Source organism: Pseudophryne corroboree, chromosome 6 (genome assembly GCF_028390025.1).
Source record: "Pseudophryne corroboree isolate aPseCor3 chromosome 6, aPseCor3.hap2, whole genome shotgun sequence".
Lineage (NCBI taxonomy): Eukaryota > Metazoa > Chordata > Amphibia > Anura > Myobatrachidae > Pseudophryne > Pseudophryne corroboree.
Window position 1 is genome coordinate 452,689,904 of NC_086449.1, and position 27,565 is coordinate 452,717,468.

Genomic DNA, 27,565 nt, shown 5'->3' on the forward strand with positions numbered 1-27,565 from the left:
TTGGGGCAGCTGTCCAAGCTCAGAAACCCCACTTGAAGGCCCCTTCAACTGAGGAGTCTGGAATGTGTCTGATAACAGATCAAAATGTGTACAAGAAGCTACAGCTCTGCTGCTGTGTCTAATATGAAAAAATAAAGGTGAACAGAAGTTGATTTTAAGAAAATGCACTAATTATTATAATAAAACTTTTTAAGGGAGGGGGTTATTTATCTAAGCTTGGAGAGAGATACAATTGTGAGAGATAAAGTACCAACCAATCTGCTTCTGTCATTTTTCAAACACAGCCTGTAAAATGTAAGGCAGAAGCTGATTGGCTGGAACTTTATCTCTCACAATTTTCTCTCTTTCCGAGCTTTGATTAAACCCCTCCCCAGGACTCTATTTATTATATTTTACAGCCTGCACTCAAAAATAGAGATTCCTTATCGCCACAATTAGCTGCAAATAAGGAATCTTTATTCTCTCAGATGTACCATTGGTAGTCACTGGACATCAGTACATGTGCAAGCCTTAGAATTCAGTAACAATGATTTAACACAATGGCATCTGCAGTCCACAGTAAATATCCACAGCAATGGAAATATGCACAGTCACTTGTTATCAGAGCAGCAGTGTAAATAAAGTATGAACCATAAATCACAGTTGTAGGGCAAGACTAAGGGAGATACTGAGCTTGCACAAAAATCCAATGTTAATTAGCCAGGAAATTATCAGGGGACTGTTTTGGAATCCTGACACCTTGTTGGTAAATGTTCTAACCCTCCTCCTTTACCACCCTAATCCTCCTTTTTTGCAGCCTGACCCTAATTCCACCCCCCCCTTCCCCCCAATCAGATTAGTTTGAGAGGAATACAGCTAGGAATACAGTAACTGTTCAGGGAAAGGGACCGCACGACAAAGCTCTAACAAGAACTAGAAACTAGGCACTAGAAACTGGAACACAGAAACTATCATTGGCAAGGCTGTGTAGGGCTGGCTTCCTTTTACGAGGAGCAGGAACCAATGGCAGAGAGCCAGGCAGACCAGCCCTCTTAATGACAAAATAGAATGCAGCTGTAAGCTGCACATACACATGTAGCTTCTCGGCTGCTAAGCAACAGCCTGGACAAGGAACTGCCATGGCTGATTGGAGTACTGGCTACCTAGCAACAGCCAGGACCACAATCCTTAGCTTCTTAGCTGCTGGGATCTACTGTAAAGATGAGCCACAGTGGTTCATAACAGTAGCCCCCTCAGGGAGGACTCCAGACACACAAACATCTGAGGGGAACTTAAAGTCTTTGTATAAAATCACTAGGAAAAGGTAAGTTCAAGGCCTCAAATGCTTCTCCTTCTTTTTATGAGATTGTCTTGTTCTAACCAATGGAAGTGAAAAAATATTGTCATAAACAATATTACAGTCAACATCTGAATTCGAGTCTATGTGCAATTGTAGAAATACAGTGTTCTTTTTAGGAGTGGAACACTTGTTAGGCTGGGCGGGCAATGAATTCAGAGCATGGGGTGGTTGGAAAATTCTAGCCTGGGGGGGGCATTTTTCAAAGCAGTGGCCCATGAGTTATAGTCTATCCTTAAAGTAACTCCATTGACAGTATCTATTTTTCCGCCACCAAAGTGGCACTCCCTGTTCTGGTAACACCATACCCAGATGTGTTACCAGAACAGAAATAGAAAGTCGGCTCCAGTGCAAGTTTTCTAGGTGACCTAGGAATAGTTACTTAACACCTTAACACTGACCATGATCCCCCTTCATTAGAGGGAGGGTCCCAGGGGTACTGTACCATACCTCCCAAATTCCAGATTTTGGCGGTACAGCCTGTTTGCAGACACTGTACAACCATTCCACCTGGTGGTGGGGGAGGGGTTTGAAAGGCCCCATGTGATGGAAAGCAGGGGTGTGGATCACAATAGCAGCATTTCCTATGAGATATAAATATATAGAAAGTTAAGGGCCGTATTCATGGGCTGATTTGGGGAGAGATGTGTGCTGTGCGAACCGCTCAGCACACATCTCTCCCCCCGCTCAGCACAGCGCGATGTGTGCTGAGCATGCAGGGGGATACAGGGGGCCCGCTCATTTCACACAGCAGGTGAAGTGAGCGACCTGCTAGATTGGCCTGCATGCAGACCAATCTAGCACCAGCGATAGCGATGTGCGGGGCTGCGCATCGCTATCGCTGTGAGGGGTACACACGGAGTGATCGCTGCTTAAAATCTAAGCAATCTAGTCAGATTGCTTTGATTTTAAGCAGCGATCGCTATGTGAGTACCCCCCTTTATGTCCCTTGTGCCCTTGATAATGTTATGATCGGATATATCTGATAGCTGATTGATATTCCCTTCAAATTAAACAGGCTGAACAGCAGACAGACACTAAGGCAAAGCAGATGACACCTCTGGATGGATGGCACCCTCCCAGGAACTGGCAGGTAGGAGTCCCTCAGTAGGACAGCAAGGCTGGAGTTTCCATCTGGGACTGGTAGACAGGAGACCCCCCCCCGGGATTGGCAGATAGAAGTTTACCCCTGGGGTTAGCAGACATGAGTCCCCCACTGGAGCTAGCAGATAGGTGTCCCCCTGTGGCTGTGCTACTAGTGACCCCTCCTCCTTGGGCGGCAGACTCAGAACCCCTCCTGGGGCAGCAGTTGATGGACTTGGATTTGAAGCTGGGCAACTGTCATCAGACTTTGAAGCTGGGCAACCATAGCTAGACTTTAAAGCTGGGTAACCATCACTCAACTGGTAGACAGAAGTCCCCAATGAGACCATCAGAAGGAGGTCCCCAAATGGGACCAGCAGACTCAGAAGCCCGTCCTGGGATGGCAGACTGAACCCACTCCTTAGGCAGAACTAGTGGGCAGGAGTTCATAAATGGTACTGGCAGACAGTAGCATGGAAGGCTCAGAACAGGCAGGGAATGCAGGACCCTAAATCCTGGAAGCAAGATGCAGCTCTAAAAGTTTAATTGTCCAGTGTAATGGGAATTGCAGGAGACAGTGCTCTGCTCTAGCACAGTACAAGCACAGCTAGTAATTTCTTCTGCAACTGCGCTCCTCCTCTGACAATTGAGAACATAGTCTACTGGCAGGTCTAGATCTGTGACTACCAGAATGCTCAGTCCTTTCAGCAAAATTAAGAGGAAAACTGGTAAGCCGACAGAAGTTTATTTACAGGGGACCATAGCCATGAAGACTTGCAATCATCTGCTACTTAGCAACCTCCAGAGAAAAATGATTCAGTTGTGGTGCATGCAGCATACCAGGTGTTTTTTGCAGAGGTAAGAGGTACTAGGTATTTAAGCAGATCATGCCATGCTTGTTGACTTTCTGGCTGCTTCCTCCATGAGGAGGCAGCTAGGTCAACTCAACAGGAGGAGGGGCATTGGTACAGGTGGGCGGTGTGGGGACATGGAGGCATAATCGTGTCATCGCACCCACCATATATTGCCCATATTATGACACTGTAAAGGGGGGGTGCCTATGATGACACCTGCAGAAAGAGAGGGGGCTGGGCAGGTGGTCTGGCAGTGCAGGTGACTGGCCAGTTCACGGAGACTTGCCTTCTTCTCTGGGTGTCCGGGTGTGCCACCCAATTTTTGGGAGCCTCCTCTTCATTCCTGGAGAGTTGGGAAGTATGGATCGGGCATGAGACTAAGCCATAGGTACTCAAACTCGTTCATCAGGAGCCCAAAAAGTGCATGTTTTCCAGGTCTCCTCACAGAATAAACAGCAAAAAAATTAACTCCACCAGTGGATCTTTTTAAATGTGTCAGTGAGTAATAGAGATGACCGGTTCTGATTCTGCGAACATCACTACAAGCTTGGGAGCACGGAAGAGGCCGAACGTCATCATCCCGTGTCGGATTTCTTGCGAGACTCTAAGTCTATAAAGGCTCGACGTCACGCGGCTCAACAACATTTTCCTGCACACTTCCACGCTGCGAGGAGCTCTGCTGTGGGGTGCTGTCAGTCTGTCCTTTTAAGGGCAGTCTGTCAGAGTCTCTGCTGTCACTGGCCATCAGGGTCTGTCAGGGTCAATCAGGGCTGTGTCAGAAGTGGAACGTCAATCACAATGCTGTCAGTGGCCATCAGGGTTAATCAGGTTGTGTCAGTGCGTCCATCACATTGCTATCAGGGTGTGTTGGGGTCAATCAGGGCTGTGTCAGACGTCCATCACAGTGCTGTCAACAGTGGCCATCAGGGTCTGTCAAGGTCAATCAGGGCTGTGTCAGTGCGTTCCCCCCAAAAATAAAACAAAAATCTTTTCCTTTTTCTTTTTTACATTGTTGTGTGCAAAATAAATGCACACTAGTACACCATAATTACTTGTATTTAGTACCATGTGTTAAAGTGGTCTGACTCAACGCAGTGTGGCACAATCTGCTTCACCCCAAAAAATAAAACAAACAACTTTCGTCATCTGCAGTGAGCTCATGACAGGTGTAGGGTGTCAGAAACTGAAAATAGAACAGGAATAGAACAATAGAAAATAGAAATAGAAAATAGATACAGCAACAGAAAATAACAACAAGCAGTCCAGCAGCAAATGTCTCCCTTCTCTCTACTAGAACCCAGCACCTGCGATCTCCACCACCAACACCTTCATCCTCAACCTCAATAACCTCAGTTTTGACCAGAGGTGGTCATGAAACCAATTTGTTAATACAAGGTGAATCCTCCCCTTTCCAAGATTCCACAGAAGAATCCTTAAGCGCAAGGCCTGCTGATGCTGGTTCTGCTGCTGCTGTTGCTGGGGGTGGTTCATCATCCCAGAAGTAAACCAAGAAAACTGCTAATACTAGTAGTATTTCCCAAAAACACTTGACTGTTCAGCAATGCTTGGCATGGAGAAACAAATATGTCAGTTCTCACCCAGTCGCACAGCATATCACTGACGCCATGACTGCTTGGATAGTAACAGATCTGCGTCCAATATCTGCCATCAATTCAGTGGGCTTTACACAGTTAATGGAGGCCGCGTGTCCACGGTACCAAATTCCATCTCGGTTCCATTTCACCACAAAGGCCATTCCTCGGCTGTACCAGGACGTTAAGAAAAACCTCATGCACGGCCTAAAAAATGCCATTGTAGCCAATGTCCACCTAACCACAGATATGTGGACAAGTGGGAGTGGGCAATCTAAAGATTATATGAGTGTGGCAGCCCACCGGGTAGTTGAATCAACTTTAGCAGTAGCAGTACTATCTAGCAAACATTGCCAGCTCATTCAAAGGCACGCTACTCTGTGTATCACTGGCTTTACTAAGAGGCATACCTCTGACAACCTCTTAGAGAAACTAAGGGAGGTGATAGCGAAATGGCTTAACCCACTTGTACTCTCCTCAGGATTTGTAATTTTGGATAATGCCAATAATATCGTGAAAGCATTACAGCTGGGTGAATTCCAACACATCCCCTGTTTTGCTCACACGATAAACCTGGTGGTTCAGGTTTACGCTTGTTTCCCGTTTTTAAAAAAATGCAAGAGATGCTGTCTGTGGCCTGAAAGATTTCAGGGCATTTTCGGCATTCCGCAACAGCATGCAGGAGATTGCAGCAGCTGAAAGAAAAGTTGAATCTGCCCTTCCATCAACTGAATCAAGAGATGGTGACAAGGTGGAACGTCACTCTTCATATGCTTAAGCGGATGGAGGAGCAACAGAAAGCCATTCATAGCTATGCAACAAGCCATGACTTTGGGAGAGGAGGGGGTGTTATGTACCTCAGCCCAGCACACTGGAAATTACTTTATGGCTTGTGCAAGGTGCTCAAACCCTTCGAAGTAGCCACCTGTGAAGTCAGTTCCAACACTGCTAGCTTAAGCCAGGTGGTTCCCCTAATTAGGCTTTTGGAAAACAACTGGAGAAATTGAAGGAGGAGATAAAACAAGGCAAATCTGCAAAATATGCCAGACTTGTAGATCAAGCCCTTTTTTTGCTAAGCGAGGATACAAGGGTTGACAATATCTTGAAATTGGATCACTACATTTTGGCAACCGTGCTTGATCCTAGGTTCAAGTCGTATGCATTGTCTTTCTTTCCAAATGACACAGATGTTAAGACAAGTAAAGAGCTCCTGGTGAGCAAGTTGGCAGCTCAAGTGATGTCTCCTCCTCCAATTTTTTTCAAAACAGCCAGGAAAAAAAATATGTTTTTCCAAAAGACCTAGTGGGGATGCAGAGCAGTCCAAAGACCATTTTGACATCTGGTCAGGTCTAAATGAATTTCCCAGTAGTGACACCTCTACCGTAACTCCATCTGATATGGTCACCATCCAAAGAATGGTGGAGGATTACTTTCAATGCACCGTAAATGTAGGCATGTCACAGAGTCCCTTGGTGTGCTGGAAGGAAAAAACGTCAATATGGAGGCCCTTGTACAAACTGGTTTTGTATTACTTAAGCTGCCCACCCTCCAGTGTGTACTCGGAGAGAGTTTTCAGCACAGCTGGGAACCTTGTGAGTGAACGGCGTAGGAGGCTACTTCCTCAAAATGTGGAAAAGATGATGTTCATCAAAATGAACTGGAAATTCCACTCGGAAGACCTGTCCCAGCAATTACATCAAAATACAGACATCTGTAATGGGGGATTCCAGTGGGGAGGAATTAATATTGTATGATGAGGAGTTGGAGGATGTACATACGGTGTGGATGGCAGTGGTGATGACATCTTGTAGACACTGTAGAGCTGTTGCTTTAAGGCAATTGGTAGCTTATTTTTTGGGGGCCCAAACAAACCAATCATTTCAGCCTCAAGTGTGGCAGTCCTTGTCCCTGAAATGATTGGTTTGTTAAAATGTGCATGTCCTGTTTATCCTGTTTAATATCCAACATAAAGGTGGGTGGTAGGGCACAAGGACAAATTCATCTTGCACCACCGTTTATTTATCCCACTGCTGTGTGACAGTGTTTCATAGATATGCCACAAACTGCCGTCTGTTTGTGCCGCAGCTCTGTCACCTGGTAGTAAGTAACCAGCCAGCTGGCTACAGACTTTGACCTAAAGTGACTGAAAACAACATTGTGAGCATTAAGGTGGTCAAAATTGTCTGCAAATGACTGGAAATTAATGTTATTGTCGTTAATAATACTCTAGGGCCCAAAAAACCCACAAAAATTATATGATTTGGGCATTTTTTGTAAATTTGGGAAAAAAATCCAAATCCCGTCACGGCTGTTTGGCAAATCCAAATGCCACAATGAATCCAAATCCAAATCTTCGGGGCCAGCGCACATCTCTAGCGAATAATGACTACACCTGTGCACCTTCTAGGTGACCTGTAAAACTTCAGCTGTTTGGGGTTCTAAGGACTGAGTTTGAGAACCTCTGGACTAAGCTATTGTACTAACTGTGAGCACAGCAACAACAGCATCTCCCACTGCAGGACCTGCAATGAAGGCACTTTCAAATTTAAAAGGGCAGGCCTGAAAATTCCACTGTTGCGTGACTGACATGAAGCAGAAACAAAGTGCTCTGAAGAAGTCTCCATTTTACTTTTGCTGGTCATTTTGTTATAATTTCACATTGTGCATTAAATTCTGTACCAGAACCAGTTCCTAGAGCACAAAACACAAGCACACGTAAATGCAGGTTTAAGCTAAGACATTGCAGGCTGCAGCGTATACATACAAGTACAAAACAGTCACTAGGAAAATGCAGGTCTACAGGAGACTATAAATACAGATGTGTCCTCATACATCTAGCCTTAGAATGCAATTACATTGAGACTGTGGGGTAAATTTATTAAGATGGGAGTTCTGTTTAAGATGGGATTTTGCCCATAGGAACCAATAAGATTCTACTTCTCATTTATCTCGCACCTTCTGGAATCTGATTGGTTGCTATGGGTAACATCCCATCTTAAATAGAACTCCCATCTTAGTAAATTTACCCCTAAGACCCATTTGCAGCAAACAATTTAAAAATATAAAATGCCCTAGCAGAGTCTCACAGGACCTGACGAGCTGATAGGAGCTGTATGATGCAACTGCAGCAATGATGTATGAGGACACATCTGTAAAGAAGAATCACTTGGTAATTACCCTTGAAATATGCAGGAAGAGTATGAATGCTTGAGCAAGAGTTCAGGATAGCACTGGTTGAACTATACAAGTATACTAAGGGGGTCATTCCGACCCATTCGCTCGCAGTAGTTCTTCGCTGTGGTGAGAATGGGTCTGGAATGTTCATGCGCGGCATGCGCATTGCGCACGCGAGTCGTTGCGGGCAACGATGCTTACAATGAAGAAAGCGGTCGCAGCGGCAACCGCAAGAAGATGGACAGCAGCAAGAGGACGTTCCTGGGCGTCACCTTACCGTTTCCTGCCGTTTTCGGGGAGTGGTAAGTAAAACGCAGGCGTGTCCAGAGGGTGACATCAAAGCCGGCCCCATAAACGCTGAGATTGTCGCACAGGGTAAGTATGTCCAGGGCTGGTCTTGTTTTACACAAAACTTTTTTAGCGTTTGCAGCCCTGCTAAGCTAAAATACACTCCCCCATAGGCGGAGATTAGTTGATGGCACCAGCAGCAAAAAGTTGCTGGCTGCGATCAACATTTCCATTTCTTATTTAGTTTGCTGAACAAATTGCTCAAACCCTCCAACCACCTGTACCAGTTGACCTTGGGGTATACTTACAAAAGTTCGATTTTGAGATCATTTTCAACTGAAATTGATTCTATTTGTTTTTCTAAATCCCTTCAAAAATCTCTCATTTACTAATAATCAATTCTGTATTCGAATTTCAAATTAAATTTGATTTATGTTTAAAAGAGATTTTGTGGACCCGCTTATACGCAACTTTTATGATTGCTCGGATTGGAGAGGAGTACATATAGGACATCACGAGTTGAAGGTGACTGCCTATGCGGATGATCTCTTGTTGTTTTTTGTGAATCCTCAAACGGCTCTTCCCAGTTTACTTACATTGCTGGAGGACTTTCATAAGATATCGGGATTTCCCATTAATAAATAAATACTGAAGCCTTAGCATTACATAACGCCGCCAAATTACATTGGGACGACAAGTTCCAATTTAAGTGGGCCACCTCCTCTTTGAAATATTTAGGACTAAATGTCCCAGCCAACCCATTCAATTTGTATAGGGCGAATTTCCCGGGCATAATTAATCGTATACAGTCTGACTTTGCTAGTTGGAAACATTTGCCCCTATCTTCTTTAGGCAGATGTCATCTCATAAAAATTATTTCTTTCCCGAAAATACTGTACCCACTGCAGATGTTGCCTCTACTGATCTCAGATACGGATCTTAGTTTTAAATACAGCGGTTAGTAAATTCATTTGGGCGAATAAAAAAACACATATCTCCTTATTTAAATTAAGTCAACCTCCCACACTGGGGGTGGTGGTGGTGGTGGGGGGGGGGTTAACCTGCCTTGTTTTCGCACCTATGCTCTAGCGGCGAATTATAGCTATGCTCTGGATTGGTTGGAAGACACCGAAAATTATGCCAATACGAGCTTAGAACAAGCATTGTGCTCTCAGATCAGATATAATTGTCTAGTCTATTGCATATACGACCTTCCGCTTTCCCGGCTCATATTTCCAAAAACTTATTACTGACTACCACTTGTACTGCCTGGAGGCTGGTACGTAAGAAGATGGGGTCTCAGCCTCCCATACAATTTTTCTCCCAATAACCCATAACATCGGATTCGCCAGGGGTTTGTCGTCCAATTTCCCCGCCTCTTGGTCTAGGAAAGGTCTGCAATTAATTTATCAATTTTTAGATTTAGACACCTTACAGTTGCGTACACTTGAACATCTTCAACAATTGTACCCGGAAATCCCTATACCCCTCTTTGTTTATTTTCAAATTCGCAGTTTTATAAAGAAAGTTCTATCGGCCCTATCAGATAAGGACAAGTCATGCAATATAGATAATATAGTCAAGCGGGGCTCCCTATTGATTTATTCGACCTCATTCATATATTCCCTGGTGAAAAGTCAGCTGAATTTAGGAACGCTGAACTCTGGCCAGGCTAAATGGAGAGGGGTATTTCCTAATGTATCCATATAAGACATCTTGTCTTCCTTTGTCAAATTAAACAAATGTCTTCTTTCAACTTCCTACGCAGAAATGCACTGCAAATTGTTACACCGTGCATATATTACACCAAAAATACGCCTTTTATTGGGAGCATCTTCGAACTCTGATTGTTTTAAATGTACACTGTCAGGTGCAGATATAATGTACTGTATGTGGGCCTGCAAAGAGGTTCAATCGTTCTGGTCTCTGGTTCAATCCTTTATAAATGACTCGCTCAAGCTTAACTTTAAGGTTACTTCTGAATGGGCACTATGGGATATTTACACAACACCCACACGTTCTGCTCTATCCAAAGGCGAGAAATTGCTACTAGCTAAAATTGCAGCAGCTGCTAAGAAAAAAAAAGATTTTCTATTGAGATTTTAAAATCCCTTCCAAAATCAAACCTCAAATCCCCATTAAAATCCCCAGAATCGAATAGAACTTCCTCATTCCTTCCTATTGGTCCAAATGTATCACATGCACACTAATTAAAGGGGAAGCTCTCTTTACACTGTTTTATACATGAAACTGATGATTGAAATTTAGTGTATTTTTTTTAAATACTTATAGCTGAAATTGTTAGTAATAAGCCTGATCTGGCTTCCTGCCTGCCCTCCACTTTCTGTGCTCATATAGGGGGTGATTCAGACCTAATCACTGCTCAGGGCCGATTCTTGCCCTTTTGGCGACCCGGGCGGGAAATATGGGCATGGCTTCATACAGTGGGAGTGGTCAGTTACGCCCCCTGTACAGTAGAGTAGCGACACTGAAAAAGGAAAAAAAAATAAAAATTAATACTTACTATCCCCGCTCCCGACCGCTGCAGACCTCCGCTAGCGCCGCTCCTCTCCTCGGATCTGGCATAGACAGACATTAGAGGTCAATTATGTCCCCTAGCGTCTGTGTCAGTCCAACAATGCTGTGCGGTGCGCGATGACGTCATCGCGCACTGCACAGCAAAGGTCCTCTCCACGAAGGGAAACTAGACGCGTAGCATCTAGTTCTTTTCACAGCGGGGAACCACCGGGGCGGCGGGGGACACAGCGGGCAGCAGGGGGGAACAGCAGTAGCAGATCTTGCCATGGTGTGGCGCCCTCTGGATGGCGCCGGCACCCTCCGGAATGCGGTGCCCCGGGCAAAAGTCCTGCTTGCCCGTGGCAAGATCCGCTACTGTCACTGTTGTGCGGTTTTGCTCACCAGGTGATTAGCGATTACCTGCGCAAGCATATGCACTGCATCGGCAAACAACAACAGGCTGGTGCAAAAATTCTAATCACACAGCCACTTGCATGTTGATTGACAGGAAGAGGCCATCTGTGGGTAGTAACTGACCATTTTCTGGGAATGTCAGAGAAAAATTCAGGCATGCCCAAGCATTTTCAGGGAAGGTGTGTGACATCAGCATCGGACCCGATCAGCCCATTCTGATCACACTGTAGGAGTAAGTCCTGGACTGCACACAGACTGCACACACTGGTAAAAAACATTCACTGGTGACTGAGGTGTGAACGGATTTGCAGCTGTCTGCTGACTGAGGTATTTTTAGCTGCTTGGTGTTCGCTGACATCGACGTTCGCTTGCATGGTGTTTGCTGTGCAATTGTGTGCGATCACACACTTGCACAGCAAATATACACTCCCTTGGGCGGCGATTATCTGATCGCAGGACAATCATTTTAGCAGGTCTGAATCACCCCCATGGTCAGTTGTTGGTAACAAATCCTCTGTCTGCTCCCTGTTTATTGCATAATCTAGGGGGTGGTTTATTTGATGTGTGATTATGCAATAGATGGCAGCAGAGCACAATATCAGACACTTTTGTCAAATTATATAATAATATGCCTTCCAATTTATCTGTTTTTAATAGACCAAAGGTAAATTCTGTCATGGTTTGGGTGGCTACATGTGCCTCTTTCTACTTATGCTCAGCAGGAGTTTGATGATTTGTCAATGGAGTCAGATGCCAGGAGCAACAGCCACAGCCTAAATCACCTGGTGTGTGTGTGTGTGTGTGTGTGTGTGTGTGTGTGGTTGGGGGGGATTATAACAATATAGTAACAAGTACTGTTAGCTGCTTCATTTAACATATATCCAGAAAGTATTCACAGCGCTTCACTTTTTCCACATTTTGTTGTGTTACAGCCTTATTCCAAAATGGAATAAACTAATTTTTGTCCTCAAAATTCTATACACAATACTCCATAATAACGTGAAAAAAGTTTTTTTTCGAGATTTTTGCTAATTTGTTAAAAAAATAAAAAACTAAGTAATCACATGTACATAAGTATTCACAGCCTTTGCCATAAAGCTCAAAATTGAGCTCAGGTGCATCCTGTTTCCGCTGATCATCCTTGAGATATTCCTACAGTGTAATTGGAGTCCACCTGTGGTAAATTCAGTTGATTGGACATGATTTGGAAAGGCACACACCTGTCTATATAAGGTCCCACACTTGATAGTGCATGTCTGAGCACAAACCAAGCATGAAGTCAAAGGAATTGTCTGTAGACCTCTGTAGACAGGATTGTCTCAAGGCACAAATCTGGGGAAGGATACAGAAAAATATCTGCTGCTTTGAAGGTCCCAATGAGTACAGTGGTCTCCATCATCCATAAATGGAAGAAGTTCGGAACCACCAGGACTCTTCCTAGAGCTGGCCGGCCGTCTAAACTGAGCAATTGGGGGAGAAGGACCCTACTTAGGGAGGTGACCAAGAACCCGATGGTCACTCTGTCAGAGCTACAGCATTTCTCTGTGGAGAGAGGAGAACCTTCCAGAAGGACAACCATTTTTGCTGCAATCAACCAATCAGGCCTGTATGGTAGAGTGGCCAGATGGAAGCCACTCCTTAGTAAAATGCACATGGCAGCCCACCTGGAGTTTGCCAAAATGCACCTGAAGGACTCTCAAACATGCAAAACAAAATTCTCTGGTCTGATGAGACAAAGATTGAACTCAGGTGTCATGTTTGGAGGAAACCAGGCACCACTCATCATCAGGCCAATACAATCCCTACAGTGAAGCATGGTGGTTGCAGCATCATGCTGTGGGGATGTTTTTCAGTTGCAGGAACTGGGAGACTAGTCTGTATAGAGGGAAAGATGAATGCAACAATGTACAGAGACATCCTGTATAAAAACCTGCTCCAGAGCGCTCTTGACCTCAGACTGCCGTGACGGTTCACTTTTCAACAGGACAACGATCCTAAGCACACAAAGATATCAAAAGAATGGCTTCAGGACTACTCTTTGAACGTCCGTGAGTAGCCCAGCCAGATCCCAGACTTGAATCCGATTGAACATCTCTGGAGAGATCTGAAAATGTCTGTGCACTAATGCTTCCCATCCAACCTGATGAAGATTGAGAGGTGCTGCAGAGAGGAATGGTTGAAACTGGCTAAAGATAGGTGTGCCAAGCTTGTAGTATTCAACTCATAAAGCTGGTGATGTTGCTCTGATTCATGCTCCTGGGTTTTCTCAGTGAGGTAGTGATTTAAAGGAAGGTTCACAACATGCCATAACCTTGGACAGCCATTTTTCCTATAGCCACAATGCTCCAGATGCTCTTGGGTACTTTCAAAGTCATCACAATCAATTTCATACCAATAGAATGGTGTTTAGAAGCTCAAATCGAATGTTTAACATAAATCTATTCATTTGGGGATTTGAAGTTCGATTTTGAATTCGATTTCAAATTGATATGAAAATTAAATTTTAGTAAGTGAAGGGATTCTATATTGGACTATGGGATAACATCAGTGTTTTTCAGAAATTCGTATTTGAGTGGGTTTTGAGTTGAATTCGGCTTTAGAATTGATTTAACATTCGATTTTGCCTTTAGTATATCTCTTCAATCAAAATCGAATGGAAATTGAGTGGAAATCGAATGCCAAATCCCTAGATAATCAAAATCGAACTTATCCCCTGGTATCTTGTACAAAAATGCATAATCTTAAAGACCTGCATCCTCAAACTTTAAGTTTAGTCATGTCAGATAGAACTTAAGGTACATACACACTGTACAATATTTTAGTCAATATCGCTTGTTTTCCCCCTTCTGAGTGATATTGACTAAAATAAACACAGTGTGCATGGTGTGCACCACGGCCGATGTGTGCTCCCAGAGGTTGTTAATGACCCTTGCTGTCGGCCATGCATGCAGCTCAAGTTGGACTTATTGTCTAAAGCTGAATGCACGGCCTGGCCACAGCCAAAATAAAGAAGAAACAGCCATTTCAGAAATTGCGAATGCATCGCAATATTTGGGCTGATCGCAAAGCCATATGCGATTACCGGAACATCAAAGATTTTTCCTATCTAAGACAGGCAAGGTCATCCACAATTCTTGCAACACAAGAGGCTGGAAGTGGTCATTGCTGATGTCAGAGGCCCTCCTTAAAAACATCTGGGCATGCCTGAGTTTTTTCAGACACACCCAGAAAACGTCACGTTTCCACCCAGAAACGCTGGCTTCCTGTCAGTCAAACAGTGGCTGCATTGCGATCACGATGTGTATGCAATCTCTGTTGTCATTTTTATGTGAATACTAATCGACCGGATTGTTATTTGCAAATTTTGCAATCCTTACTGAATAAGGTCCTGTGTTCATTAGTTTTGTAAAGCCGTTTGGGTCCTTCTGAATTAGATAGGAAGACTAGCTTACTATATTCTGGTAGTTACAGAGTATTTTTTGCACTGTGCCTTTTCAGGGTCAACTGCATTTTAGGAAACAAACTAAATCATTAACAAAACCAATAATTAAAAACAAGGTTTAAGCTCAAGTATCAGTCAGCTTTTCATTCAAACGTAGAACCCCAGTCCCAATGCACATTTTTAATTACTTTTTAAAATCATTTGTTTATCTATTTCCTTCATCAGATAATTGGTGCTTTGTGACCTAAAAAGTTAATGCAAAAATTGGGTACTCATACTGTAGAAATTTCTATGGGTTTTGGAAGAATACCAGGACTATGTTAAAATTTGGTTTAGTGTTATCAGAAAATGATCAGATCCAGAGTGAAGCAGAAGAGTGCCGAGGTATTGAAGAACAGAAAGACAGTGTGTTGAAAGGGTTTCCATATCCACATTCTATACTGTATATGTTGGGGTGTAATGAGGCAGCAGTACTACTGTATGTTTAAAAACATTGCTTTATCAACCATGAAATCTATTAAATAGATATGATGTTCAGTTTAAAAAAATCCGAACTCACCTGAATTTTGGGGATCAAACCGAGTCCCGGCTCAGATACCTTTAGAGGAAGCCGCCGAGGTTTAAAGGCGGGGAAACGCGTCTGTTTCGTCTCCCACATACACGGTATAGCGGAGATACATTTACCAGCCGGCTGGTTAATAATATACCCCAGTGCAAAGAGGGGCACAAGGTGGGGAAGTGACCATATACTCCCGAGAAAGCTGATGGTGAGCAAGCAGCCGGGAGGAACATCGCTGCTATAGAGGTGATCTACGGACTCCAGATAAGGCTGAATGAGAGAGCTGCAGCCAGGAGGGTAATCATCCAACTGCGGTGAAATAGGTTTGCTGACTGATCCATAAAAAATATGCTAAAATATGCTGAGATATTTTATCTACTTTCAACAGCTCTGGATTTAGCATAGACTATTTTTTGCATGGCCATGCATGACTGCTTTCTATCAAACTAATCTGGCAGTTAAAACTAACAAAAAGCGATTAATTGCATCATTAAAGTAACAGGCATTTATCAACTGCAAAGAAAGGAGCTTTCAAGTGCATGTGTTTATTGCTACATTGGATATGTGGACTGAACAGTAAACTTGTAGCCATAATAGAAAGTATCATTCAAGGACTTTTAAACAGAGACTTGGTTTGCATTTATAATACAGTTTTTGCAGGTCACTGTCTATATGGATGGGTGTAACGTATATGTGTTTTACTAAAATGTGAGTCAATTTTATTGATACTGGCCGGTACTAATTTTTAGTTTTCATAATTAACCATTTAATAATAAAATCTACTACAGATTAAATTAGCGCTTTCCTATTGTTTTTCTTGTTCTATTGATTTTAGGGGTTTATAAACCAATTACCCCTGGGAAAGCAGCAATTTCTTCTGTGTAATAAAGGCGCCTGTGGTTTTTTGGTTTTGCTTTAGAGCACAGGTTCTCAAACTCGGTCCTCAGGACCCCACACAGTGCATGTTTTGCAGCTCTCCTCACAGAATCACAAGTGAAATAATTAGCTCCACCTGTGGACCTTTTAAAATGTGTCAGTGAGTAATTAATACACCTGTTCACCTGCTGGGTGACCTGCAAAACATGCACTGTGTGGGGTCCCGAGGATCGAGTTTGAGAACCTATGCTTTAGAGGATCCGATTTGAGCCAAGTCCTGCTTTGGAACATCCCTTGTGTCTCAACTGGGATTTAAGATCTTAATCTTGGAATTTGGATTGCTTATAAATCCCTCCCTCATGATTTCAGGTCAGATTTCACATAGAACAGTGCTGTCAGTATTGACTGTAAATGAATGTTACTGATGTAAATAACATGATAAGACCAAAAATTTCATGACTGAAGCTGTATCAATTTTCAAAAAATCCAAAACCAAATCCGAATTAAAACACTTGTGGGTGGTTTTGAAAAGTTAGCAGAGATTACTTAGGGAATGGAGATTGGACTGGAGCTTGTCATTGTGGAAGCTGTGTGGCAGTGGCTGAAAAGTGAACTGGTACCAATGGTTCTGAGCACTTTGATAGCAGTAAATCTGCAACTAGATATTAGACTGGACCCCAGACAGGGACCAGTGGTTCTGGACATTGTGTCAGCAGCGGGTTTACGGCTGTATATTGGGCTGATACCGCTGGTTCTGGACACTGTCAGCAGTGGGTTTATAGCTGGACACCGGTGGTTCTGGATGCTATATCAGTAATGGGTTTATGGGTGGACACTGGGCTGGTACCTTTGGTTCTGGACACTGTCAGCAGTGGGATTTCAGTTGGACACCGGATTGCAGGTTCTCTGAAAGTATCCCAATATCAGAACACTGGGAAGCACAGGACTTATCCTCTAGCTGACAGCATAGAGGGATGTTACGCTGGCAGGTTACCAGCATATCTGGGATCACTAGATGGGAACCCGCATGGGAATCTGCTAAATGTCCCTCCTAAAATGGCCGCTGCCTTGGAGGAGACAGATGCTAGAGGTCATACTTGACCTCTAGCATCAGACAGGGAGCCGGGAAGTGCTGGGAGCGCTTAGCACTGGCACTCGCCACCAATGAGCAATACACCCCTGGCAATGAGCATTACACACCCCTGGCAATGAGCATGACACACAGAACATGAAACCCCTGGCAACGAGCATGGAACCCCGAGCATGAAACTCCTGGTAACGAGCATGAAATTTGGGGCTGAAACCCATGGCAATGAGCAGGTAACTTAAAAGTAATTAGAAGCCTTAATGTGGGGCATAAAGTGTAATGGTAATTGTAGTATGTGGCATAATGTATTTCGGACACTGCTGTGTGTGGCATAATGAATGTATAATGGGCATTGCGGTGTGTGTCAGAATGTGTCAAAGGCATTACGGTGTGGCATAATATATCATGGGCATTGCAGTGTGTGCATAATGTGTCACAGGCATTATGGTGTGTGACATACTGTATCATAGGCATTGCAGTGTGTGGCATAATGTGTCAGGGGCATTGTGGTGTGTGACATAATGTGTCAGGGGCATGGCTGAAACTAGTTTTTTTTGTCACCCGGGCAAGGTAGTAATTTGGCATACCCTTACCCCCTCCCTTCCTCAGATGCACTTTAGTGGAAAAGGGTGTTTTTAGGTGCACTTTGCGCTAGCTGAAAAAAAGGCAAACACACAAACTGTAATAAAGATTGCTCTGGTGTACAGGGGCTGACTGGTAAAATGTTGCCTGGGAGCCAATTACGGCACTAATGGTTGAAAGGAACCTTTTTGCGCAATTAGAAACAGAAAATCACAATAAGCATGATAATAAATAGTGAGATAATAACTATTATCTTTACCCAAATAATCAATATAGCTTCAAGGGATTAAGCAATAAATTAGTGTAGGTTTATTACACTAAATAAAAATAGAAAAAAATGCACAGGTATACAGTATAATACAAATTAAACTGAGGGGTGAGTCCCAGCCTACCAGAAATCGTTGGAACGTGTGCAGTGGGTGGTAATGCAAGTAAGTCCTGGACACTTAGTGAAGCTCAGCCCCACACACACAGGGGGTCATTCCGAGTTGATCGCACGTAGCAACTTTTTGCTGCTCGTGCGATCAACCTGATGCCGCCTATGGGGGAGTGTATTTTAGCATAGCAGGGCTGTGAACGCTTGTGCAGCCCTGCTATGCTAAAAAAAGTTTTACGGTAAACAAGACCAGGCCTGCAGTTACTCACCCAGTGCGACGGATCCAGCGATGAAGGTCCCGGTCCTGATGTCAGACATCCGCCCTCCAAACGCCTCGACATGCCTGCGTTGGACTCACCACGCCTGGAAAACGGTGAGCATCTGCCCCGGAACGCCTCCCGCCTGTCCGTCTTCTTGCAATCACCGCTGCGATCACATTTGTCGCTGGCGGCGGTATTGCCCAGCGACGATCATCGCCAGGCAATGATGTGCGTGTGCAATGCATCCACCGCACATGCGAATTTCTGACCCGTTCGCACCGCAGCGAAGAACCGATGTGTGCGAATGGGTTGGAATGACCCCCATAGTCCATTCTAATCTTGAACCTGGCATGATCATCCACCCCTCAGTAGGTAGAGTGGCATTTGTGCATGTGTAGCAGGTACCAGTGGGAGGAGACGGCGACCTGGGTAGTGGGCACTGCTTGTGGAGCCCCTCATGACAGCGGAAGGAGCTGGTCACCTGGGCAGCGAGCACATTGGGAGGAGCCGGCCACCAGGGCAGCAGACACATCAAGAGGAGCTGGGCATAGGTATTCTTTCTGCAGCTATGAGACTTCCAAGTATGTGGTCTCATGGTACTTCAGTGTGCTACTATGTGCCATGTACAGACAGCAGTCAGCAGTGTGTGTGGTTTGTTGTTGTGCTCCAGAGCATAGTGGCCCAACTTGCCTTCATTGAGGGCAGATGGCAAGTTAAATTATGCCCCATCAAATCCCCCCCAGTTATGGCCATGCTCATTGGCATTGCGGTGTGTGGCATAATCTATAACAGGCACTGTGATGTGTGGCATAATGTATCACAGGCATTATGATGTGTGGTGTACTGTATCACAGGCATTGCGGTGTGTTGTATAATGTGTCAGGGGCATTGTGGTTTGTGGTATAATGTATCACGGGCATTATGGGGTGTAGCATAATGTATAATGGCATTGCGGTGTGTGGCATAATGTGGCATAGGCATTATGATGTGTGGCATAATGTGTTAGGGGCATTATGGTGTGTGGAATATTGTGTAATGGGCATTATGGTGTGTGGCACAATGTGTAAGGGGCATAACAGTGTGTGGCAAATATTGTAAGGGGCATGAATCAGGATTTTTTTTCCCTCTGGTGACCAATGTCTGGGCGTGCAGGTTGCAAATCTTTGGTATAAGATAGTCTTTTCCTGCAATGACACACCCATTGCTGTGAGGCCATGCCCCTTGCAGTGAGGCTTTTCAAATGGGGGGGCACCAGAAACTGTTTTTGCTTGGGGGAGAAAAATTTCTAGTTATGCCACTGCCTAAGGTCAAGGTCAAAATATACTGATCCAATTGCAAGATATGACAAACTCTTGGCAAAGCAACTAATTAACCTGATCTATAAGTTCAACATGGTGAAATCGCTTACTTACATCTCCTCCTTCAGCTTCTCTAGTTGCTTTTCCAATAGTTTAATTAACCACTTAACTGACAATTTTCCCCCCAAAAAAACACTGAGAAATTGTCTGGGTTTTTTTTATGAGTGAATTAGGTGAAGAACATGAATTTAACCTTATCCAAAATTATTTTAGTCCCTCTGACAGCAGCAGCAGATGGACGGTTCCCTTCCCTGCAGCTGTACACACTGTTCATCTGACCAGGTCAGATAAAACACTTGCTGGTATGGTCACATCTGATGCGACCATGCCAGGCAAGTGGTTAAGGGAATCACCGGACTCAGTTTGGCAGTGTCTGAATCACTTCATTGGATAAAATTTCAAAATGGTTTCAGTTGCTTTCAGTATTTTCCGGTGTGCTTGACTAAGGCAACACCTGGTTACGTCAGTTAATGGAATGGAAAAATTTAACTTTTCTTGCAGCTGATGCAATCTTCTACAGGTGGTTGAGTGCTGAAAATGCCCAGAAATTTTATGGGCCACAAATCCTGAGGAGAGAGGGTAAACAATTTTGCTATCACATTCCTGAGTTTTCCCAGTGAATTGACACTGGTGGTCCTCTTAGTGAGGCCAATGATACAGAGAGTAGCCAGCCTGTGAATAATTGAGTGTTGTATATTAGATACTGCCACTGTAGTTTATACTCCCACCTGTCACAGTCATGTCATCTTTTTTTTGACCAATACCACTCATCCACATATCTGTAGTTAAGGGGAAAGTTGGTACCATGTCATTTTGTACACAAAGATTAACTTCTTTTTAACATCCAGTACAGATTAGGAATTGCTGTTCTGCCAAAATGGAATTTGGTAGCATAGACAGATGACCTCAAATAGTTGTCTAAAACCAGACACAGTAGCATCAGATACAGTACATAATTATCCCCCTCCCAATGTTGCACATACAAAGTAGCATGCTCAATTTCTATGTCTAAACCATCAGTATCATTACGTTTACTTACTCATCCTCACATTTGCACAGAATTCACAAAATGGTGGAAGGAGGCTACTCTATGATTACAATCTATGTAGTTAAGGTATAGCATCCACATGGGTTTGGTATGACTGGTGGATGGGATGCCAGTGGTCACAATACCGATACCAGCATCCCAATCTTTAAAATCCAAGGGATGAGATAAGTATGCTATCCCCTTTTTCCTACCCCCTAACCTTCCCTTCATGCAGCCTAACCGTAACATCCCCCTTAGTGCCTAACCCTAACTTCCCCCCAGTGGTGCCTACAGTAAATCTAACTTCCCCCCACACGCAACCTAACCCTCTCCCTTAGTGCCTAAACCTAACTTCCCACCAGTGGTGCTTAACCCTAACCCCCCTCCCCGCAGCCTAACCCTAACCTTCCTCCCCCACAGCCTAAACCCCCAGGTGGCACCTAAACCTAACCTTCCACCACAGCTCTAATCCTAACCATCTGCTATACTTATGGTCGTGATGCTGTCTGTTGGGATTCCAGCGTTGGTCTTCTAACTCTGTTGGGATTCTGACTGCCAGGATACTGACAGATGGTATCTTAACTGCATCCTGTCGTCACGGGATGCTGGTATATCATAATACGGGTGGTCTTCAGTATGCCGACTGACGGGATCCCGGCGCACAGTATACCGGCGCCGGAATCCCAACAGCCGGCATACTGACACTTATTCTCCCTCGTGGGGGTCCACGACCCCCCTGGAGGAAGAATAAAATAGCGTGGCACGCGTAGCGCGCCACTGTGCCCGTAGCGTGGCGAGCGCAGCGAGCCCGCAAGGGGCTCATTTGCGCTCACCACACTGTCGGTAAGCCAGCTGTCAGGCTCCCGGCGCCGGTATGCTGGTCGCCGGGAGCCCGACCGCCGGCATACCATACTGAACCACATAATACAATAGCTGAAACCAACACTGGATGTCCTGTGCATTATGTATGACATCCAACAATAGAATTGACAGCACAGGTCACACCTAAGGCTATCTATCTCTTAATACTCATGCTGACTACAATCTTAGGGCCTAATTCAGACCTGATAACAGCAGCAAAATCTTTCTCTAATGGGCAAAACCATGTGCACTGCATGTGGGGCAGGTATAACATGTGCAGAGACCGTTAGATTTGGGTGGGTTATTTTGTTTGTGTGTAGAGTAAATAATGGCTGCAATTTAGATTTCAGTTTGAACACACCCCATTCAAATCTAACTCTCTCTACACGTTATAGCTGCCCCCCTGCAGTGCACATAGGGGGTCATTCCGAGTTGTTCGCTCGCTAGCAAATTTAAGCTGCATTGCACATGCCAGGCCGCCGCCCTCTGGGAGTGTATCTTAGCTTAGCAGAATTGCGAACGAAAGATTAGCAGAATTGCGAATAGAAAATTCTTAGCAGTTTCTGAGTAGCTCGAGACTTACTCAGCCATTGCGACCAGCTCAGTCAGTTTCGTTCCTGGTTTGACGTCACAAACACGCCCTGTGTTCGGCCAGCTACTCCCCCGTTTCTCCAGACACTCCTGCGTTTTATGCTGGCACGCCTGCGTTTTTCCACACACTCCCAGAAAACGGTCAGTTTCCGCCCAGAAACACCCACTTCCTGTCAATCACACTCCGATCACTTCAACGATGAAAATTCTTCGTTCGGACGTACCATGCGCATGCACATTTTTGCCTTAATCGCTCCGTTGCGAAAATCGGCAACGAGCGATCAAGTTGGAATGACCCCCATGGTTTTGCCCATTTGCTAACAAATTTGCTGCTGCGATCAGGTCTGAATTAGGCCCATGGTTTTGCCCAACTGCTAACAAATTTGCTGCTGCCATCAACTCAGAATTACCCCCATGGTTTTGCTCATTAGCTAACAAATTTGCTGCTGCGATCAGATCTGAATTAGGCCCTGAATGCTTATGGTGTATGTAGGGTTGCTTACTATGGTTTAATTTAATTTTTAGTAGACTACAGTACCTTAATAGTTTCTGCCACTTTTTAAAGGAAGTCAGACCCTCTGAGATCATCCAATAACTGTACAATATTTAAAGATAGAGGGTAAAATTATTATTCTCTGATAATTCTGCAACATATATAAGGATGAATATCTCAAGATGAGTACAACATCAAAATTTTGATTTAATACAATTTTATACACATGTTGAACCAATATTTTAAGGTACACATTAATAAAAGTTATATTTTAATATACTAGATTATGTAATTGATATGAGTGCCTCACAAAGAATTTTTGATTTCTAGTAACTTCCTATGATTACAGTGTCAGAATCAGAAATGTTAGGCTCACATATAGAGCATGTGGACATCCTTAGAATATCCTCAGGTATACAGCAGAAGTTTGTTTTTCAACCTTGTTCTTGTGTTCTTATTTTTGTTCACTAATTTGCCTGTTTTAAAGAAGGCAAATCTAGAGCGAGAAGGCGGTGCTTATAAGTTTACAGAAGATGTCTGACTGTGTTTGGCCCTGGCTTTCACAAAAGGCTTTTTAGTGCATGAAAGAGCAGTAGCAGGACCACCACTTGCAAATAAAGGCCCTGCTTTGAGCCTTTTCTTGCCACTCCATGTATTGAATGGCATGTTTGTAATAACTTTTATCTTCATAGTTAGAGGTTGTGTTTTCTTTAAGATTGTGAAATACTGTTTAGATATGAGGTGCCATTTACATCTTCTTTCCCCTTGACCTCATTTAGCAAATGGTTGAAAAATACTATGACTGCCAGCACTAGTACTAGCTTGCTCCTGCTCTTCTAATGACTGATTCATGATTGATTTTAGTTTTACACCAGGACAGGAGTAAAACTACTGTGGTTGAATTTAACTGCCCCACACCCAGTGTCGGACTGGGGCATGTAGGGCCCACCGGGGGAATGTAGTGGTAGGGATCTGTGTCAGGGGTGTGGGCACTCTGCAGAGGGGGTGTGGCCTGCCACCTCATTGGATTGACTAACCATTAGAGAGAGCAACATCTGGGCCCCTTCATAAATATATACAGTAAATTCAGCTGCTGCATGCCTGATAGTGTACCAGATTAATAACAGCAATGCACTGTAGAAAATACACCATAGTTCACTATAAGGTAACATACTGTATGTGTGATGTATAATTCAAGTGCACAGTCTGGAACCTGATCCTTAGAGCAGGAGGTGGGCCCCAAGGCAGTAGGGCCCACCGGTGGTTTCCCCTGTACCCCTGTGGGCCAGTCCAAGCCTGCCCACACCAAGTAAACATAAAATGAGATAAGGAAATTAGGGGTCTATTTACTAAGTCTTGGATGGAGATTAAGTGCACAGAGATAAAGTCACAGCCATCCTGCTCCTGTCATTTTTCACATGCAGCCTGTGACATGCCAGGTAGTTGCTGATTGGCTGGTACTTTATCTCCATGCACTTTATCTCCATCCAAGGTTAGTAATTAGACCCCTTAGTCTTTATTACAAGGCTGGATATTTTTGTTGACACCAGCAAGAAAATGTATTTTTTATGACAATGTTTATTTTTTGGGTGCAGTCGGTGGGTACACTTCCACACACACTAAGTACAATAATATACGCTGCCTCTATAAAACACACATTTAAAAAAAATAGGATTAAATTGAATGTTTATAAAAGACTTGAAATTATTTTTTAACTCCAGCAAGAAATGTGCTTTTTTTTTTTTACATTATATATTTTTAGGGTGCAGTTCATGGTCACACATCTACCACCACTAAGTACAATAATATACACTGCCTCTGAGAAACACAGATCAGCAGATCGGCCAGATAATTGCAGCATGTATGTTGCCAACCAATCTGAAAATATCGATCAGTTGGGCATGCCATATCATTCAGCATATCCACCCGATTCAATATTTTCTAAGCATCCAGTCAGCCGCATTGACCAGTGTACTGTATGCCCTGCTACGGCCATCCGACAGATAGTCCCCTTTTCCCCTGGTAAGGAATGGGAATATGTCTCCTTCCCGGGGCAGAATGCCAGTTTCATGTGGCATACATTGTGAGAGATCTCAGTGTGTATGTCCCGGATATTAGCAGTAGCAGATAAAATGCCTGTAGGTCTGACAGGTATTTTATTTGCCCATGTATGCCAAGCATAACTCTGGGCAGTAAGCATACATAGCCACCTGGAAGCAGCACACTCACTGCAACACTTCCAGAAAGGTGTTAGACAAGATGGTAGTTAGTTTGTTGGGTGCCCTTTTGTGTATGAGATCAGGTCTAGAGCCATACTGTAGTGGCCCCACCTGCAATCTGGCTCTAGGATAGTGTATTACAATAGGTGTATGATAATGTTGAGTGATGATGTCTTGAATAGTTTCCCTGACTGACAATATAGTTATTTAAGGATTAGCAACAATGTGAAGATATGAAATCCAGTTTATATGACATATTAAACTGGAAAACAGCACATATGCTCAGTGTAAAAGTGACTGCATTCACAAGAATGATTGATTTGGCCCTGCTATTATTAATATACACGTTTTGATTATTTCAGGCACATTCACAAATTCTCCAAATAATTAATCTCCATGACTGACATTAAATTGTTTAATTTATGGATGCATGGGTTTGATTCTTTGGAAGAACCCCAGAAACATTTATGAGTATTTACCTCTCTCACCTCTTCCAGGGCCACATTAACAATAAGCCTTATGGAGCTACAACTCCAGGCCTACTACATATAAATAGCCTCACCCTTGTAAGTATTACAATTGTAGTTCTAGTTTTCTCATAAAATTATGCAAACTCTTTATTTTGATATATTTTGGGTGACAGTGGAGCTGATTGTGGGGGTTATTCAGCGATGGACGCAGGTCTTGCTTCCGTCAGCAAGATCTACGTCCATCTACTCACATGCTGGGTGCCGGTCAGCACATGGCAAGGCCACCCAGCATGTGTGTGGTGCCACCTCATCGACTTGAGGTTGACCCCTGCCAGCGTAGGCTGCGTCCGAAATGGTCCGGGCATACCTGCGTTATCCAGATTACGCCCAGCAAAACACAGCGGCGCCGCCCCCCTGATGCCTTGTGGCTGTCAATCACTATGTGATCCCATCCTTCTGGGATACGATGATATCACATGGAGACGGTCATGCATGTGCACTATTACCAGTGAGCATGCGCAGACCAGATGGACATGGCTGCTGCATACAGATGCATGGTTGTGTCCATCTCTAAATCGCCCCCTGTATTTGTCAGCCTTGGCCAACCTGTTGCACTTCAGATGTTGTGAACAAACAAGTCCCAGCATGCCCTGTCTCAGTTTTGCTATTAGGGAATGTTAAAACTGTGGCAGGGCATACTGGGACTTGCAGTTTCACAACAGTTGGAGAGCCACAGTTTAGCCAGCCCTGATATAGACGGTCTACATACCCACGTAGCTCTGGCCACACCAACATATCACTGGTCACAGATTTTCCCCATTTCAGTATAGAACCTTAATAATTTTCAGTTCCAGGCCCATGTGGCCCTTAATCCTCACCTCTACTTTACATATAAATAGGAACATGGATTGGCATGGAGTGGTGCAAGAAAAACAGACTATACTTAGTGCCTGTTTGCCATACATGGATCTGATGAAGTCTATGGGGGTAATTCCGACCCGTTCGCACGCTGCTGTTTTTCGCAGCGGTCTGAACGGGTCAGTTCTGCGCATGCGCGGTGGCTGCAATGCGCAGGCGCATCATTGCCTAGCGATGGCCATCGCTGGGCAAAGACAAGAAGAATGAAGAAAGCGATCGCTGCCGCAATCGCAAGAAGATTGACAGGAGGAAGGCGTTCCGGGGCGTTAACTGACCGTTTTCTGGGAGTGGTGCGGGGAACGCAGGCATATCCAGGCATTTGGAGGGCGGATGTCTGACATCAATTCCGGGATCTGCAACGCTGGATTGTTCACACAGGGTAAGTAACTCTTACCCAGGTCTTGTTATACACAAAACTATTGTTGCATAGCAGGGCTGCATAAGCGATCGCAGCCTTGCTATGCAAAAATACACTCCCCCATAGGCGGCGTCTAGTTGATCGCACGGGCTGCAAAAAGTTGCAGCATGCGATCAACTCAGAATGACCCCCAATATACCATCTATTTTCATGGTCCACTGAAACCTTTACACATCTTCTGCACATTGGTATGACTTAGTGTATACATAAGTATGGTAACGAGGAATGTGCTGCATTTATACATACTTAAAGCTTAAAAATTTCATGTTACATAAAAATATAACTTTTGCATTCATATAGTTTTTCCCTTCTCATTACTGTAATAGTACAGTACATATGTTATATTATCAAATGTCACAGTACCTTCAGTTTCTCTTCCAAGCAAGATAGAACATGTTAATAAAAGATGCCTGCTGGGAGAAAAAGACTTAATAGTTAATTATCCTGGAAAGAATGTTAAACCATGTTACAAATATAGAATCAAGAACACATAATATTTATTACAAATCATCACTTACGTTGGCATGGTTTATATACAACTAAGACTATAAGAAGTATAATCTCTTATATTTTTTGAGTCCTTTGAAGAATAATTATGCAATGACTTTGATGTATCACATTTTTGTCCAGATTACTATCATAAAAGCAAAGTGTAGAATAAAAGCATTATTATATGATCAGCTAGAAGTCACAAAGACTATGCTATTTGAAATACATTTGAGGTATGAGTTTTGTTTCATATAAATGTATATTTGACACCACGGACGCAA

General features: G+C 43.9%; 1 long non-coding RNA gene across 1 annotated transcript in view; it reads left to right on the forward strand.

Moving 5' to 3' along the window:
• Nucleotides 1-1,167: 1,167 nt before the first annotated feature.
• LOC134935359 (uncharacterized) overlaps nt 1,168-27,565 on the forward strand; it is a 67,656-nt gene continuing 41,258 nt past the window's right edge. Inside the window, exons 1-2 of the long non-coding RNA XR_010180088.1 lie at nt 1,168-1,303; nt 2,355-2,429. This is a non-coding gene — a long non-coding RNA (uncharacterized LOC134935359). The remainder of the gene's footprint in view (nt 1,304-2,354; nt 2,430-27,565) is intronic.